Raw genomic sequence first — 20,407 nt, forward strand, 5'->3', positions numbered from 1 at the left:
CCCTTGGGTGTTGAGGTGTGTGCAGGCTGGTCTGTAGGTGTGGATGGGATAGGCAGAGGAACAGGGGAGTGGGACTGGGTGGAGGGAGTTAGAAGAGGGAGGCTGGAGACAGGGACAATCGCTGCCGTCAGTGCTGAGGCCAGAGCGTTGAACGATCGCTGATGGGCAGCCTGACCCGAATGAAGGCCCTCCAGGTATGCATTGCTTTGATGCACCTCCCTCTCCACACCCTGGATGGCATTCAAAAGGGTAGACTGCCCAACAATGATGGTCCTCAGGAGGTCAATGACCTCCTCACTGAGGGCAGCAGGGGTGACTGGGGCAGGGCCTGAGGTGCCTGGGGCGAAGGAGAATGCCGCCTTCCTGGCCGTGCGGCCACGGGCCGAAGGCCGAGGGGCTGCTGGGAGGGCGGAGCTGGTGCGCTGGGTGGCGGCTGTACCTGTAGTATCGGTGGGCACGGATGTTGCCGCCACCGCAAGGGAGCTCCCATCCGAGGACGTGTCGGTGTCACTGACGTCTGCACGGGTCCCCGTGGTGGAGCCCCCCTCGCCCTCCGTCTCACTGGTCATGTCGGACTCCGGTGCATGGCCCTCCTGGGCCATGTGAGATGCAGCTCCCTCTTTCGCCGATGCCACTTCTCCTCCGCCTGATGATGCTAATGCACACATTCACAGAAAAACAAAGAAAATGGGGGGGGGGTGGAGAAATAAAGACAAGTTGAGTGCATGCATTGGGAACACCGTTGGCGGAGAGGACAGACACAGAAGCCCCCTGCACTACGCTGCGCACTTGGGGTACACTACTCATTCACTGGGACATGCCCTACAAGCCTATGGGCGACAACTGCCCACACAGAATACACAGGTCCATGAATAGCGTTACTAGGCACCCTACAGAGGTGGGGGACGGGGGCACAGGACCATACCTCACGGAGGGGCCTAGCCTACAGAAATCGCCCTGGCCTAGGGATACCCATAGCCCACCTCCCCCACCCAGGCACCTCCACTGCGCGTAAATATAGCTGAATGTGCTGGTACTCACCCCCTTGTGTCTGCTGTGATGTCCTCAAGCGCCCATCTAAATCGGGGTAGGCCACCGCCAGGATCCGGGACATCAGGGGGGTCAAGGTACGACTGGCACCCCTCCTAGGTTGGGAGGCCATCCCCAGCAGAGCCTCGGCGGTCTTCCTGCTCCCGCGGCGGATGTCTTCCCACCTCTTGTGGCAGTGGGTGCCCCGTCTGTTGTGGACCCCCAGGGCCCGGACGTCCTTGGCGATGGCACTCCAAATATCGATCTTCTGATGGGCGCTGACCTATGTGACATGTACAGGGGGGGAAAAGAAACATCATCACTTTTCTGCATGCTCGATGTGAGTGGCCCCCCCTCCCCAAACTTGCCATGTGGCACATGCTCTCATCTGTCGTGCCATGCATTCGTAATTCGCTCCCCTCCCCTCCATCGTACATCCACCCCACTCATCACAGGCATTGCCCACTATGCATTGGCCCCGTGTACTCACCTGTTGGTCTGGAGGACCGTAGAGTAGCGCATACTGGTGGAGGACCCCGTCCACGAGCTTCTCCAACTCTTCGGAACTGAAGGCGGGGCCCTTTCCCCAGTCGCAGCAGCCATTGTCACTTCCAGACCGAGGTCACAGCAGCACTTGCAGTATAGGTCCTCTCCTGTGGATGCTCAGGTCTCGTGTGATTAAGCAGAGAGAAAATGGCGGTCACGCCGCGGCGGTGCGTACCGCGCCCGCCGGCGCACATCGTCATTGGCTCCTGAAACCCATAGGGTTCAATGTTGACCAATGCTGCTTTGCGCCGTGGTCTTCGACCGCCTACCGCCACGGCGTGCCACGCTAGCGCAATGACCTCACTTCACATTGTCACACTTCACAGGTCAGGCAGCCGCCATTTCAAGGGCCCACATGGCTTAATTCCTACTGCGTCACACATGGCTAGGCCTTGCATCGACACTCATACAAGCCATTCAATCCAGAGAGATTCGTGTACTGTGCAGGCTGTGGGAACTTACCTGTGGGTTGATTGACTCTGCGCTCCATGTTGTCTTTCCTAGGCACCGTCCGCTGGGACTTGCGAGGAGACGGAGGAATGTTCCCGTGTACAGACCGCTGGTGGACCTGTCGACAATGGAAGAACGACATGTCATACTTACCTACAGACTCAACAGTGCCACTATACAGGAACTGTGTGCCCAGCTGGAGCCAGACCTGATGTCACCCATCCGCCAACCCACAGGGATTCCGCCTCTAGTGCAGGTGCTGTCAGTACTAGTGGATCATTTCAAACTACAGTGGCCATTTCATCTGGGATGTCTCAGCCTATGTTTTCAAGGGTATTGTCCAGAGTGTTGTCTGCCCTGATGAAATACATGCGGAGCTACATCATTTTCCCAGAGGTGGGTGACTTGCCTACAGTGAAGGGTGATTTCTATGCCCTTGGACACATTCCCAATATCATGGTGCCATTAATGGTACCCATGTGGCTTTGGTCCCTCCAAAAGACAATGAACAGGTGTACAGGAACCGAAAAAGTTATCATTCGATGAATGTCCAGGTGGTCTGTTTGGCTGACCAGTACATCTCCCATTTAAATGCCAAGTTCCCAGGGTCAGTGCATGACGCATACGTCATGCGAAATAGCAGCATCCCTTATGTGATGGAACAGCTACAGAGACAGCTTGTGTGGCTAATTGGTGACTCTGGTTACCCCAACCTGCCTTGGCTATTGACCCCAGTGAGGAATCCCAGGACAAGGGCAGAGGAACGGTACAATGAGGCCCATGGGCGTACTAGGAGGGTAATCGAGCGGACCTCCGGCATCCTGAAGGCCAGGTTTAGGTGCCTGCATATGACAGGTGGATCCCTAATGTACTCACCAAAGAAGGTGTGTCATATCATCTTGGCCTGCTGCATGCTTCTCAACCTGGCTTTGCGACGCCAGGTGCCTTTCCTGCAGGAGGATGGTCCAGATGGTGGTGTTGTGGCCGCTGTGGAGCCTGCGGAGAGTGAAGAGGAGGAAGACGAAGAGGACGACACAGACAACAGGGACAGAGTGATACTGCAGTATTTCAAGTAACACACAGGTAAGAATCTACTCCTGCATTTTATTATATCTGTAACAGTACTGGCTCTCTACTGTCTGACCTTTCACCCCAATGTATGGTAACTTAGTTGTGAATTTGCCTTCCTATTTCAGTGATCTGGTCCCCACGGAGTGCCCTCTGGTTTATTTCCCCATGGACTACCACTGTGTGACACTGGTATGTTGTCATCACAATGTAATTGGACATTTTTGGTTGGTTATATCGAATACATTTGGTTTAAAAAAAAAAATAGCAGACTCCAGATGGTTTTTGTGCAATAATTGTGTTTATTGAAGTGCAAAAATTGGTGTATAGTTCAAAAAGGGTGATGGGTGATGGTGGAGGCATGTCCATGGCAGAGTCCAGACTCTCGTTCGCACACGTGCATTGTCCATATGCCTGTGGAAGGTGGAGCAGGGGCAGATCAAGGTTGGACAGGGTGAACAAGTGGGACAGTGGGATGACATCCGGGGGGATCCGTGCATGGCGGGGGTCTTGACATCCTACTCTGTCTTCTTCCTAGATCTCAGGCCTTTCTTGCGGGGTGGTTCATGTTCTGCAGGGGGTGGGGTCCGGGTGGCCCGTTGCTGTTGTGTCGGGCCTCCTGACCACTAGCGCCGGCGGAGGTGGTGGGCTGTTCTTTCTCCATGCTAGTGGCAGGGGCCCTTTGGGGAGCCACATGGTCCCGCAATGTGGTGACAATCTGGTTGAGTGCCACCACGATTGTACCCATTGCGGAACTGATGCTGCGGAGTTCTTCCCGGAACCCCATGTCCTGGCCCTCCTGCATGGCCTGGATCCCCTGGAACCTGGCCAGGACCGTCGCCATCGTCTCTTGGGAGTGGTGGTACGCTCCCATGATGGTGGTGAGGGCCTCTTGGACAGTGGGTTCCCTAGGCCTGTCCTCCCTCTGTCGCACACCAGCCCTCCCAGTTCCCCTTTGTTCCTGGGCCTCTGTCCCCTGGACGGTGTGCCCACTACCACTGCCCCCAGGTCCCTGTTGTTGTTGGGGTGGTGGGTTGCCCTGGGTGCCCTGTAGTGGTAGACACACCGCTGCTTGACCTGTCCTGGAGACAGAGGCATGGGCCCGCTGGGTGGGTGCTGTGCTGGGGTTTTCAGAGGGGGGTAGGTCTGCTGTGGCCTGTGGCTGCCTGAGGGGAACCGACTGTCTAGAGGTCCCCGATGGTCCGGGCTGGTCATCAGGTTCTAGGTCGACAGAGCTGCTGTCATCACTGGGGGCCTGCTCTGGGGGTGGGATGGACATTTCTGGACCCTCCGGGCCGGTGTGTTGGCATTCGGGCCCTGCAGGGGTAAAAGAGTATGGTTATTGCTTCTGTGTGTGCCATGGCGTGCGATTTGTGGGTGCCCTTGTCCCCCAGTGCTGGCATTCCCTTGTGGGAGGAGTTGTGAGGGTGGTTTGGAGGGGGGTTGGGTATGTCCAGTGGTCATGCTTAGGTGATAGGTGTCCATGGTTTGTGTTGGCATTCAGGGGTTGGTGTTGGTTTGGGTGGGTTGTGCTGGTGAGACATTAGCAGGGAGGATATGTGCTGGGGGGTTGGGGGTGAGGGTGGGGGTGTGGGTTGGCATGCTGGTGGTTGGTGGGGTGAAGTAGTTGAGATTAGACTTACCAGAGTCCATTCCTCCGCCTACTCCAGCGAGGCCCTCAGGATGCAGGATGTTCAAGACCTCTTGCTCCCATGCTGTGAATTCGGGTGGAGTGGGTGGGGGTCCGCCGCCAGTCTTCTGCACAGCGATGTTGTGTCTTGACACCATCGTCCGCACCTTCCCCCGTAGGTCGTTCCAGCGCTTTCGGATGTCTTCCCGATTTCTGGGATGCTGTCCCACAGCGTTGACCCTGTCGACGATCCTTTGCCATAGCTCCGCCTTCCTGGCTATTGTGGTGTGCTGCACCTGTGTGCCGAAGAGCTGGGGCTCTACCCTAATTATTTCCTCCACCATGACCCTGAGTTCTTGGTCCGAGAACCTGGGGTGTCTTTGGGGTGCCATGGGGTGGTGTGGATGAGGTGTGGGGTGGTGTTTGTGGTGATGAGTGTGGTGGTGTGTGGTGTTTTGTGCGTAGATGTAGTGTGGGGGATGATGTTGGGTTCCTGTGTGTGTTGTGGTTTGCGTTCCCTGTGCTCTCTCTCTGTGTATTGCGCCTTGTCTCTGAATTTCGATTTGTGGGGGTTTGTGGGTGATGTGGGTGTGTGTTTTATATCGTATTGATTGTGTGGGAGCGGTGTTTGTATGTGTATCAGGTGTGTGTATTTGGTATTGTCCAATGTGGCAGTGTTTTGTAGATGTGTGTGTATTTTGAGTGCAGCGGTGTGTACCGCCAATGGGATACCGCGGTTGAAAGACCGCCGCGTGGATTCGTGGGTCGTAATGGCATGGGCGTATTTCTGTTGGCGTGACGGTGGAGGTTTGGTCATCTCCAGTTTATCGCTGACCGCTGATATGGCGGGCTTCAGTGGAGGTCGGGTTTTTGGCAGCTTGGCAGTTGTGGGTCAGAATGACCCTGGCGGGTTACGGCGGCCGCGGCGGTGTTATGGCGGTCTTCTGACCGGCGGTAACTGCCTTTTACCGCCAGGGTCAGAATGACCCCCTAAGTCCTTCACGTTGTTTTGTCATGAGCGTGATGTATGTTCTGTGTCTGTCTTGATTCAGGTCCATCGAGGTGTAAACCGTCTAGTAGCATATTTTTCAGCTACTTTGGACCCAGTTGCAGCAGCTTTACCAAGCTATTTGCGTGCAGTTGCAGCTATTGGACCGAGCCTCACACAGTGTAAAGGCATTGTAATGGGACATCCTCTGACTATTATGGTCCCTCACTCCACTGAAGTTTTACTTACAAGGACAAACACGTAGTACTTGACAGGTGCCAGATTGGCTTGCTATGAGACGAGCATCTTAGGGTCACCTAATGTGTCAATGAAAAGACGTACAGTGCTTCCCAGCAACCTCACTCCCAAATGAAAATGCTGAAATTCAAAAATTGGAGGATATTGAGCATGATTGCCTTGAAGTAACTGATCTGTGCACAAAACCGAGACCTGATGTTAGAGACACCAGATTGGAAGAAAATGACCAAATTATCTCCGTTGATGGTTCCTGTCTATGGGACAATACAGGAATACTGAAAGCAGGATATGCTGTGTGCACAATTTCTGGTATACTCGAAGTGTCCTGGCTTCGAGGACTATACTCTGCACAAGTAGCGGAACTGGTAGCCCTTACAAGAGCGTGCATTGTTTCTGCACAGCTTAAAGTTACCATTTATAAGGATTGCCAGTATGGATTTGGAATAGTGCATGATTTTGGCCAGTTGTGGTCTCAGGGAGGTTACCCGACCTCTTCTAGTTTACCAGTAAGAAATGGTAAGAGAATTCAGGAGTTATTGCAAGCTATCCAAATACCTGAAAAGATTGCCATGGTGAAATGCAGTGCACATCTGAAATCGAAAGAGTTTGTGTCAATGGGAAATGGCTATGCGGATCAAGTCACAAGGTTTTGCGCATTGAACTGTGTATCATTCAAGGATAAGTGTGAATTGTTACCTGAAGAAGATGAGACATGTCCAAGCTATGCATTACATGGTATAGATATACTGGAAGAACTGTGAACACTGCAGAATAGGGTTGACAGGGAGGAAAAACAGTCATAGGTCAAAATGAAATGTGTGCAGCGACAGGATGAACTGTGGGTTTCAGAAGAGGGTCAATTGGTTTTCCCAAACAGTTTGTTGACTCAAATGGATAGATATTATCATGGTCAGGCGCATGTTGGGAGGGATGCCATGATTCGACTGTTCAAACAAAATTGGTTCAATTGGAAATTTAGACAAGTTTCTGAAGCAGTTTGCCATCATTGCGTCATTTGTCAACAAATGTACGCGGGAAAAGGGACAGTGGTCAATTTGAGCCACATTGGAAAAGTAGGAGGTCCATTCAGCAGAATGAAGATGGATTTTATTGAGATGTTGGAGTGTGGAGGACTGAGATGTGTGTTGGTGATTGTCTGCATCTTCAGTCATTAGATTGATGCTTATCCTACACAAAGAAATGACAGCCTCACAGTAGCTAAATTACTGCATAGGGAACTGATACCACATTTTGGGTTTCCGATCTCTTTAGAATCAAATAAAGGAAGACACTTCAACAATGAAGTAATTAAGGGCCATATTTATACTTTTCGACGCAAAACTGCGGCAACGCAGTTTTGCGTCCAAAAAATTTGCGCCGTCTAACGCCATTTTGAAGCGCCGTGCGGGCGTCAAATTTATACTTTGACGTACGGCGGCGCAACCAACAGGTGGGAGTCATTTTTTCGTGACGCACACAGCGTCGGTCTGTCGTAAAGGAAACCAACGTAAAGGCGACGCACATCACTGTGGGTCGATTTACGACAGCGCAATTTGTAAAGCGCTGGTTTTTTGCACGCTATTGCGTTACATTTTTGCGCGAAAACTGCCCTGTCAGCAGAGGAGACCCAAAATGGATCCCAGATGCCACAACAGACCCCAGGAGGATGAGAGCAGACCAGGAACCAGCCAGGAGGATCCATACAGGAACATGGACATATTTAAAAAAAAAAGAAAGTGTCGCTTCAGTGAAGAGGAGCAGGAAATCCTGGTGAAAGAGGTGACGGAACACCAGCACCAACTTTTCATCTCCTCTAAATTGCCACTCAGTAGGAGAGAGGCCATATGGAAACAAATAGTGGATAAGATCAACAGTGTGGCTGAAGAACGCCGCACAGTCACTGAGTGTAAGAAACGCTGGCATGACTGCAAACGTAGGACAAAAGAGAAAATGGCCGGGAACAGGAAGGCAGCAATGCAGACTGGAGGGGGGAGTCCAGCACAACAGGAGGCCCTGGACCACATGGAGGAGATGGTCGCAGCCGTCATCCCGGAGGAGATCGTCACAGGGATTCAAGGACTGGACAGCGCAGACTACCACGACACAACGCACATGCAGGGTAAGTCGCATGGGGAATTCAAATGCAATAATGGGGACTGTAAGCGGGGGGGGGGAACCTACTACACAATGCATGTAAGTCAGCACATATATGAAGTGGCATGGGTAAAGGGGCACGGCAGGGGGGCATGGCCAGCACAGACCGAAGCTGGGGCACGACAAAATACAGCAACAACAACAGTCCCATGGGGACATCCTGTAATGACAACAATAGAGCCAAGGGAAAGCAGCAACAGGTGGGAAGGCCACTAACACAAATCCAAATCCAGGCACTTGTATTGCAAAATCTATCCTACATCAACTAGGTCCCTATCAGTAATGCAGTAGCCAAAACAACAACTGCAATGTAACTGCCACAAAAGTTGACAATAACACCTCTCATCTCTGTGCAGCTATAGTACCAAATGGCAGGAACCTCCCCATGGAACATACATACCTAAATTAGGGGGTGAGGATGACATCCGCAACTATTCATAGAAATAAGACAAAGGCACCAGTACACTCAAATGCCGAATGTCCATACCTGACACAAACATAAGCCTAAGTAAACAGCAATAGGAGCCACACAGCACTAATGACACACACAGGCTGCATACGTCATGGTCCCTCACGTGCCTGGCTAACAAGGCTACATCACTAATGTCATACTGCTCAGACAACAACATTGAGGAGGGGACACAGGCAACTGGTCACTGAAACACGCCTGCCAAGTCTGACAAACAAATAGGACATTCATACGATAAACAGGCCAATCCAGTAAGACACACATGACCCAACATCATCTTCAAACATCAACAATGTTTACATCCATACCACATCCTAACATTGACATGCATAGGTAATGCCACGTAACATGTACAGTTCATGCAATGTGAATAAAAAGTGTATGGGGCAGGGCCTGAGAGGCAAGTGTGCTGGCAGGGCAGTCACAACACCCACAGTCAGTCAAAGTGTATTGTGGCAAGTGTAACGTATACTTTGCGCATTAGCCTCAGGCTGGAGGCCTTTGTGCATCTTACCCTGAATGTACTTATACTCATTTGCTCACATCTAAGAGCCTCAGAGCACTTTGCACTAAATGATTCTCATTGCCCTTCCTATCAGTTAATTTAGCAAATAGCCAGTCCTAAGGTGTTGTCAATTAGTCAAATCACACTGTTTTGCCTACTTCTGCACTGGAGTTTGCCTGAACATATTCACTCTGTGCCCCAGTCAAGGATACAGTCTGGTATGTTGCTGATAGATGTGGTAGGGGTTAAGGTTTGGCATTCCTGCGTAGGGAAACTTTGTCATCACAATGACATATGACTTATAAAATCACTTCCTTGTCCCAAGATATGCAAGAGGGAGTTTCCAAACAGAGAAACACAACTAGATGCTGCCTGCCTTGCTGCTGATGCACAACCAGATCACAGCCCATTTCTCTGATATGAGGGATGATGTCTCCCCTGTGATTCAGACAGGCAAGCTCCAAACTTAACATGCTGTGCTATACATAGAACAAGCAGAGGGAGAGTAGAAACTGTTAGGCACCATGATAGCTGTGTACTAATGTATTACTCTCCTGCGGACTATTTCAATTCTAACAGTGTGTATTGTTTGGGTTATTGTGGCTCACACCTAAGTTTCTACAACTCAGTTGTACAATGAAACCTCATATTAAACAAATACTGTCTATGTCATTTGTGTATGGTAACATACCGGAAAAGACATAATTGTGTAGGATCTGAGTGACCACGACTTGCCTGAGAAGTTCCAAAGATGTCATGCGCTCGGATGTCTAAACATTCCTTTGATGTGGGAGACCAGAGGCACTGCTAGTTAGTCTGAGCAAAATGAAATATCAGGGTGACAGAGTTATTTACAAGTGGGTCAGACTTAGTCCCCCACACCATTAGCTATCCTGCTGCCTAGAAAGCCAGTAATCACATGTAGGATAATGAGAGCCCACCCAACAAAATGTCCCTCCATAACAATAGTTAAACACCGAGGGAGGAGTAGGACAAAAACACGCATATTCCTAAATGATTACAAAGCAACACCTAGAGGCGATCTGGCAGACATGTCTGATAGCTCCATATCGTACATGTGACACACAGGTGGGCCATAGGCCTACAACAATGCCCTATGACGGACAGCAGATACCAAGACAAACACAGAGCACAAACTTAAGGCATCCAAAGGCATCCAAAGGCTTGTATTTTTTTGCAAAATTGTCACAACACAGACACACTAATTGTACCCTGTTTCATTGCAGAGGAACACGGATCTCCTGCCGATATGCCTGTCCATGAGTTCCCTGATGTCATGGATGACGAGCCCATAAACCTCCCACAAGAGACCATTCAAATGGTCCTTGAAAGCCTACAAACCCCACCTTCAGTCACAAGGAGGAGCACAGAAGAAGCAGCCACCACAGGAGAACCACCCGCCACCCCAATTGTAAGACCTGCAAGCTCCAACACAGCTGAGGACTCTGACGACACTGGCACCAGCTTTGAAAGAACTGTCGTTGGGGTCCAGCGGGAGCTGGCCAAGGAGGTGCGGGTGGGGATGCAAACTATGGCAGCCAGCCTTGAGGGGGTGCGTTCGTGTATGTTGTCAACTGCTGATCAGGCTGCTGCAATGCAAGCCCGAACATCGCTCTTGGAGGAACTTTTAAAAACACAGAAGGAAATCTGCACAGCTGTCATCCAGTTGACACAACAACTCCAACTGCAAGCCAGTCAACGTGTGCACGAATGCAACATAGAACCCCTCAGGGCCGACCTGGCTGCCTACCATCGTGATGTGGCTGCCATTCTGAAAAACCAGCAGGCCCTCCTTGCTGCAGTACTGCCCTTCATAACTCGACAGGGAGCAGCCCCCGGGATGTCTGCCTCCATGTCTTCTAACACTGAGGTGTGTGTTGCCCCTTCACAACCAACAACAACAAGGACACACCAGGCAACACACACATCAGAAGAAGAAGACATGGAACAGATAACATTCACACGCAAGAGTACCCGGAAGCCCTAGTCCCTGCACCATGGCCTACTCTGACCAACGTCCTACGTTTTGACAAATGCCAGTCTCACTCCAACTACACTCAATGACTGTTTGGCAATCCACTGTATGACTTGTCCCCATTGCCAGTGATTGTCTCTCTCCTACTATTTGGCAATTCCTGTCCCTCTGCACTGTCTGTGACATCACCCCAGCATGTCATGAGCATCATCCACACCCCGTCTGTAGGATCACCATGTAAGAATGCACCAGAACGGACTCAGCTAACAATGTGAATGGACATTTTGCACTACAGCACCTATAAATAAATATCACTTGCACACCTATTGTGTCTGTGTGTTATTTCACACTTCAACTGTGCAGTACATAACTCCAAAGTGGCTGTGTGGCAACCATGTTGATTCTCTATAATACTGTCCTGATTTCATGTATACTGAAACATCTGTGCAGTGGCCAGGAATGCATCATAGCTTTACTATACTGGGGAAAATAACTGATGAAGGGACTAAGCACACACAATCATGCTGTGTTGGACAGAATGATGCACCATATATAGCTATTCTAGACAACTAATGGTGGCTGAGAAATGTAGGCACCATGCAATACTTAAATAAGAAATAATGCTGTAAAATGTAAGGAATCATTAACTAATTACACTGCATCAATCACCCTTACGGAGTATACTTCCATGAAGGAAAGTCATGCTGAATCAGTACACACATGATGTAGGTCAGCAATGACAGCAACAAGACAAGAGTGTGAACAACTCCTCATCTACAAAGATCTCCCTGAACTTCACACTGCTGTCCGACCTATCTATTTACCCACAATAACAAGTCTGAAGTAGGATACATGCCAACCCAAACCTTGATGATCAATGCACACTACCAATGGTGGGTCTCCCACATGGTGGATACTTACCAAGTTAGCACACGGGTAGCTGGCATGTTAAACCTCAATATCCAGGGGATAGCGAGCATAGGACACAAATGTCATACTAAAATATTCTGCTACACTGATGTCAAGGCCATGATAATGTAGCACCTAACGCATCATGTAAAGGATTAACAACATTTTTATTTCAATGAAGTAATAAAAGAGGCAACTAAGGGAAAGGTAAACCTACACTAATCTAACCTGACTACTACTAACCCACAACTGTCCCTAACTAACCTAAGCTAAACTTACTCTACACATGTAACGAAACGATCTAAACATCAACCCCCCACCCACCATTATGAGACAAGACACATGCGGGACAACACTTACTAACCTACACACATACTATACTATCCTAAACAAACATATATTTTTTTGGCAACATTTTTTTTTTTTTTTTCTCTTTTTTTTTTTAAATATTTTTTTAAACAGGAATCCCAACATTGCCCCCCACCCACCCACCCACACAAAAAGTATAAGATAGAAAGAATAAGGACCCCCCACCCTCCTCCCTAACACTAACTAAGCTAATTACCTATACTTCTCCTATAACTAACCCCCAAAACCCAACTAACAGTATAAAATAGGAAAGAGGTGAGAGGGGAGGGGTAAAAGTTCAGGAGGGCAAAAGTACTAGAGATTTGCCCTCCGTAGTGTGCGCCTGTTTGAGCGGACCTTCTTTTTCACATAATTCATGTCCTCCCTCAGGTTGTCCACCTTTTTAACCAAGTTGTCCAATTTTCGGGACAATGCCAGGAAGGCAGCTGGGTCGACAGGAGGGTCTGTGCTGGTTTGCGTGCCGGCGGAGGTGGATGTTGTGGCAGGAGTTGTGTGGCCACGGGACAGTCCTGCTACCACCACACGGCTGGGTCCAGGTCTGGAGGAAGATGCTTGGTCCGTTGCTGGGTCCACTTGGGCAGACCTGGTGGATGTGGTGTCAGTGGTTGTTGGTGGCACTGTAGGGGGAGCCTGTGGTGTGGCCCACCACGCCCCGGAGGCCCGATCTGAATGGTACTTGCGGGCCATCCTCCGATACCCACACTGCACCTGCAGGATGTGCCTGTATCTCATCGCACGGCGCTCAAAATGGTTGCGATCTGCGGCACTCAGGTTTGCAGCTGTGAAGAGAAAAGGCAAATATTTAGCTTTGGATTTGCATTGGGTGGAATACCACAATGGGTCATTTGTCCATTACTAGATATGTATTGGTTGCAGAAATTGTCACAACATAGTTCACGGAAAGGCTCAGAGGAAGTACATGTGAAACATGCATACATAAGGGCATGTCACACCTAGCATATCCATGTCTCTACATGATGGATGACATCACCCTAAACTACTCATCCAAATCATACGTAAGGCATTTGACATCATGGCTGCACCTCTTCTGCATACTGACTTCACTACATATGTCATTCTATGTGATAACAATCACACTCCTCACTCAATGGCATTTGGAATTAGTTGTGTGCTAAGATTAAACCCATGGGCCAGAATCAAATGTCAACACTAGGGGCCAGATGTAGGAATTTGGAAAATGCAACTAGCAATTTGCAATGCAGAACGGTGTCTCTGACACCGTCTGCGAGTCGCTATGGGGTCGCTAAGACCCACCTCATGAACATCAATGATGTGGGTTCCAAGTTGTGCCACCTTAGCGACTATGGGCACTCGCGGGGATGGAGGCCTGCTGGGAACAGCTGACCTCCATGGACGTGACTGCTTTTAAATAAAGCAGGTTAGTTATCCCCAAGTGTAGGCCGTTTACCTGAAAGGAAGATGAGCTGCAATTAGTAAAAAATCACAACAACTTCAATCTTGGAATATTTCACGGTAATTAGTGGTCCCTTAGACCACTGGCTGTTTTATACAGGATTATTTTGGTCCACTCACAAAGGTGAAGGGTTACAATGGGGACCCCTTCCAGTTAGCAAGTGGGTTACCATCCACTTCAAGTGGATGATAACTGCGACTCACTTTGAAACCACGTACTCGGTTGCAAATGGGATTGACTACCACTGTGAGTTGCAAGTAGGTCTGGAAAACCCCTTTATATTTTGCATTTTGAAAAGCATATAGCTAATATGTTCATGACCACCAAATACATTTCGGAATAGGAAACAGACGTTTGCAACTCACAAACAGAAATGTATGCCATTTGCAACGTGTACACAGTTTGCTACATCTGGCCCTAGGTACTAACTCAAGTCACAAAAGGTGTCAAGTACGTGTAACATACTGGTTGCTACAGTCCTAGGTACCCTGTTTCACAGTAACATCCCAGGCTTTGTGGGTGGTGTGGGAAGAACAACCAACAATCCCATGTTCAATGCACACCCAGGAGTGTATAGAAAGTTCAACAAGTATGTGCCTTCACACACAACACCTATGAAGGGCTAGCAACACGTTGTAGTCAGCCAAACATTGTCACATCCCAGGTCCACAGATGTCAAAATGATATGACTTAGGCCAACATGACATACTATCAGTGAGGCCTGTTTTACAACACACACAGAGGAGGGAGAACACCCATTCTCATGATTCAACAGAACACCTAGGCCATTGCACTAAAGTCACACATGGAAGTACATGCCCCCGGAAGATCCGACCTACAGTGTACACAGTCCATCCTCAACTAGGAAGAAGCACTTGTCATCAGAGCCATGTGCCTAAGCTATCTGGGAGACTGTCAGTCTGATATGCAGACTCAGTTCATGGAAAGTCCCTGACCAAGTCTAACATTGACCATTGTATTCCAAATGAGTCATCCCATTCCCCATTGCCGCACAACTGGAATGACCTACAGCCCCTCAATCTGAGAGATGGCTAGGTATTGCTTTACAGAAACATAAGTCCTATTTGATATCACACTAAAACAACAATGCCAATGAACGGCGAGCGCATCAAATCATGAATTCTCTTGAACACACAGTAATCCATCATGCTTCATTACCCAACAATGAAAATAGCACTCAGGCGACACTCACTGTAGGTATCGGGGTCGTCAAAATGTGCCACCTCTCCCATGGTGTACGGGGCTGGTCCACCTGTAAAGCATGAAAGGAAGAATATACTCAAACTGGGTGAACTGACAAATCATTTCAGTTACAATGACACTGTGTGAATATGACATGGTTATGATAGACTTTCCCAAATGCTCATACTGCATGGATGACTTTGTATTCAACATTATCATTGGATGAGTCTCCTGCTACAGTGACACACCCTACTACACACATGCAGTGGCCAGGACAGTCATGTGTCGTCCAAGTTAACCCTCCATTAGTATGCCCCAATAATAATTTTATCCATACATCTCAGCATGTGCATCCCAGAGAGACATTCCAAAACTGGTTCCATGAGGACTGCATGACCACTCACAATGAAACAGGCTAGGTGGATATGTTCAACACACAGCAACCACACACACATGTGACATATGTGTGGACAACATAACTAACTTCATGTGACGTGAAGGCAACACACATGTATAGCATCATCATGTGTTTCTAATTTTCTGTCTAGCTATGGCGTCTACATATGTAGGTATGTGGTTTCTACATGACTTACTCACTGGCCATTATGACCACTAGAGTACAAATAGAGCCGTTCACGTGTTGCTTGTCTGACACAAATGCAACACTATATTACATACAGCTACAGGCATCTAGTATGTGTTGCAAAAATGAGCCATCGGACTGGTAGCATTGGTCTTCATACACATTCTGCAACAAATACACATTAGGGCACATATGGATACCTTTGTAGCGCATCATTTGCATCATTTTGTGACGCAGAGAGGGGGCTAATTAGCAAAATACAGATAGATGTTGCAATTTGCTGCTGTTATTGCGTGAAAATGTGTTGCAAAAATGGAGATATATGTGTATAAACATGGGCCTAGGTTTCCCTAGCATTACACACAGTCAGCTACTTATTTAGCAGATTGGCTAACAATCATCACATGTTCCCACACAGATTTCTATTATTCCCATGTAATTGATTTGTACTCACCAACATGGCCACCAATCCTGAGTCCCAGGTGGTCCAGCAGGTCCTGTTCCCTGGTGATCAGATCTGCCCAGCGGTGCTTCAATTGATGGACATTTCGCATGCTCCCGTAGATCCGGACCAGGTGATGGCGCACCTTCTCCCACCGGATTTTCCTAGCCTCCGTGTGATACCCCTGTATCACACGGCCCCCAGCCTCCAGCATCAGTGGCAGGAAATGGCTAACTAGCCATATAAACCCCCCCAATTCATCTTCACCCATCCTGGACAGGGGAGGCCTACCTGACATATTGACAGCTAGAAAAATGGATAAATGAAATAAGAAAGTAAAAGTGGGAAATGGGGAAAGGTAGAGGTGTGAAAGAAAATGAAAAAGGAGAAAAATAGCCCAACTAACCCCCCAAACTATGCTACCCACAACAGACTCCCACAGACAATACAAACAATCACAGGAATAGACAAAACAAGACTAAACAGACAGAGACAATGTTATACAACAAGAATAGATTGACAAAAAGACAAAATACAAGGGACACAGGACACTAAAGCAGTAAAACACAGGACAACACCTTTCACACAACCACACAGTCTAGAAAAATCTGAGACTGCAAAGTGAAAGTGAAAGTTAACTCCCAGTACAGATTTGTAAACAGGATATCCTATTACATCACTTCCTGCATAAAATGGCCGCCGTTTTTATTTTCCCGTTATGCGTCATATTTTCACGCATACACAATTGTGCGTCATTTTTTTTGACGCATTACATTGCACATGATGCCGAGTCAAAAAATATGATATGATTATTAATAATTTTTACTGTACATGAGATGACCAACATATTGTCCATGTTGCGTCAATTTTACCACGCATACATCATGGGCGTCATTTTTTTCCACGTACAGTAGTGCACATGATGCGGAGTCAAAAAAATATGATATGAATATTAATAATTTTTAATGTACATGAGATGACCAACATATTGTCCATGTTGCGTCAATTTTACCACGCATACATCATGGGCGTCATTTTTTTCCACGTACAGTAGTGCACATGATGCTGAGTCAAAAAATATGATATGATTATTAATAATTTTTACTGTACATGAGATGACCAACATATTGTCCATGTTGCGTCAATTTTACCACGCATACATCATGGGCGTAATTTTTTTCCACGTACAGTAGTGCACATGATGCTGAGTCAAAAAAATGTATGATGTAAATTATACTTTGATGGCTAAATATGTGACACTTTTGGATACATTTAAATTTGACTCTGCATTCTGTGCACTCATGTACGTGAACAAATTATGACGCCCATGCTGTATGCGTAGAATTTGGAGCATATTTGTCCTTATGTCTTCATGTTTTTAACTTTGGAAAGGTGATTTGTCATGGTCAAACGGTGCTATGTGATACACATTTGTGTTTGGATATGACACATGTCCATTGTTATATGTATAGAAGGCATTCACACTGTAATGTTTCGGATACGTTAACTAATGTATTGACCATATTTGTAAACATTTTTGGGGTAATTGCTGATGGCTATTTTGAAATGATGGATGGGATACCATGATGTATTCCTTCTCCAAAATGTGTCCACAATTATGATGGTGATGCTTTTATCTGTAGTCCTAACAGGGAGTGCAATAGTCACTTACAGTTTTTATGGGGCTAACCATGTCCCATTATGATTTTGTGTTTCTGATTTGTGTTGGACTTTTGACATGTAGCCCACACATGTGCCTTATGCATGTGTTTAGTTCACAAGTACAAGATTCTTGTATGTTTTGGGGGCGGTAGAGGTGGACTTACGCCCCCAGCACCCTAGGATTTGACCATCCAGAATAGCTACTGTATCCATGGAGTATATTTATTATATCATGGCAAACCTGCAGCAGCAGGCTAATGTAAGGCCATATGGTATGAATGACTGTTGACCATTCATTCATCTCATTAGCCCATTTGATGTTTGCAGTAATGATAAATTGGAGCAAACTTACATACCATTTTCCAATGACTATGTTTGCAAGACTCTCAGCGTTCCCGATGTGATAATGAGGATAATTTTGTTGTTGTCTGTGTACCTTTCTGCATAAACTGGTTTAGTGGCATGTTACATTCTTCCTGCTAGGTTCAAACTGGGACACAACTGTGATGGTCTACTTTCAAATATTAGGTTGATTGTATGACATATGTGTACATGTGTGTTGGAATGTGGATCCACTATCACCTGTCTGGGTGTATGTTGTCACTGTGACTTCAAGGTCTCCTCCTGAGTTAGTGGCAGCTGATGTTGTTCCAATTGTGTATTGGTCATATCACACACTTGAGAGAAGCCATTGATGACATGGTCACGTACACATGGATGGTCCCACCCTGTCTCTGAACACGTGTGATGTGACTTTCAAATGATCTCAAATTTTGGGCTGGATGAGAGACTGTTTCAGGTGTTTGGATCCGGCATGTGTAATTGCCACATTTGTACTCCTGTTGGGCTCTGTGTATGGTAATGTATCATGTCACATCCTACCCTCTGTGCATACAGTTGTGATGTTTATTTTTGTTGTGATGACTGTTATAGCATTCTTGCTCAATGAGACGACATTCTTCTTCAGCGATTTCAAAATAAAGGTGGTCAGAAATGCATAGGCCAAAGCATGATGTGGTGTTGGTTATCTGTGTTTATTTACAAGTGTGGAATACAAGTTATTATAAGAAATTATGAAAAAAAATTATTGACAAGCTGTTGGCGCCTACGCACTCCTGCTGCCGTGTTAGTTTGTTCCCCCTCCTGTTGCAGGCCAGCATCCTCCTCTTCGTCATCCTCAGGCATGTCTGGGTCTGGTTCAAGGAGGGGAATGTTCCTTTTTACACAAATATTGTGTAATATGGCACAAGTGAGTATGATCTTACCGACCATCTCTGGGGAATAGAGTAGGCTACCGCCAGTTATGTCAAGGCAGCGGAACCTTGACTTTAGGATCCCAAAGGTCCGCTCCACAATGCTGCGTGTCCTCTTGTGGGCGTCATTGTATGCCCGCTCAGCAGCAGTATTTGGGTTCCTATATGGTGTCATTATCCAAGGCTGGATGCCATACCCCTGATCAGCTGAAAGAGAAACACAGAATGGTATCAATTAGATGTAGGAGGCACTGTTGTACGTATCTTTGATGGCAGTAGTTGTGTTGTGTTGTCTGTGACTATTTTGTGTACTAATGTGACAACCTATGGTTGTTGGTGAAAACTTTTGCATTGATTTTTTTTCCTTGGCTGAGCAAGTGTTTGTTGGCTAACTGTTTGTCAGCAGGATGTATTGGTTTCTCCATTACAGTGTGCCCTCCCTTGCATTGTGACTTGTGATACAGGTGTCCGTGTGTCCTCACTGGGGGTGTGATGATAGTTCCATGTAGAGTTGAAACATGAAAGTGTATTAGAAACGTTCATATGAACATACCCAGGGCATCCCATACCTTTAAACTTATGCATTGTATTAGTGTACAGGTTATTGTGAGACTTCCAATTTGCAAGGTGACATTTAGGCAACCACAGTCATTAATGTCTTCACACTAAGCTGTAGAGTAAATTCCAATGTGTGAGAGGTTCAATGGTGACTTGTGAAACATGGTTAGTGATGTGAGTACCTCAGTGTGTTCCTGGCTAGGTGTTGCTATTGTGGTGTATGTGTTGTTTATCCTAGAGGGTTTCTGAGCAGTGTGTATATGAGTTAGATTTTTGTCCTTACCAACAAGTAGTCCATTGCCATACCATCCATCCTGGAAGTGTTGGTTGATGGTGGAGTGACGGAAGATGAATGCGTCATGTACACTCCCAGGATATTTAGCCACAATGTTGCTGATCAGTCCTTGGTGATCGACTATGGCCTGCATGTTGATTGAATGTGTGTGCTTCCTGTTGCGGTAGAGGTGTTCTGTTGCAGCAGGTGGCACAAGGCGTACGTGTGTGCAGTCGATTGCACCAAGGACGTGCGGGAAGCCACTGATGGCGTAGAACCCCTGTTTTGTTTCCTGCTGCATCTGCAGTGTGTTAGGGAAGCAGATGTGGTGGGGTGTCAGGCGAATGATGGCATCCAGTACTTTAGGCAGGAATGTGGAGAAAGATGGTTGTGATATTCCACCAACCAGGGCACCAGTTGTCTGAAACGAGCCACTTGCCAGCAGGAGAAGTACGGCAAGCAGCTTTGTTTCTGTTGGGATAGTGCGGGGAGTCACTAAAGTGGGGGCCAACTGCTGTTCAATATTTGTCAGCAGCTGCTGAATGGCCTGCCAGTTCAAATGGTACCTCTGGATGATGTCTCGTTCCCTGAGGCCATGCAGGGTTGTTCTTGGGCAGAATATCCTC

Source organism: Pleurodeles waltl, chromosome 9, assembly GCF_031143425.1.
Source record: "Pleurodeles waltl isolate 20211129_DDA chromosome 9, aPleWal1.hap1.20221129, whole genome shotgun sequence".
NCBI lineage: Eukaryota > Metazoa > Chordata > Amphibia > Caudata > Salamandridae > Pleurodeles > Pleurodeles waltl.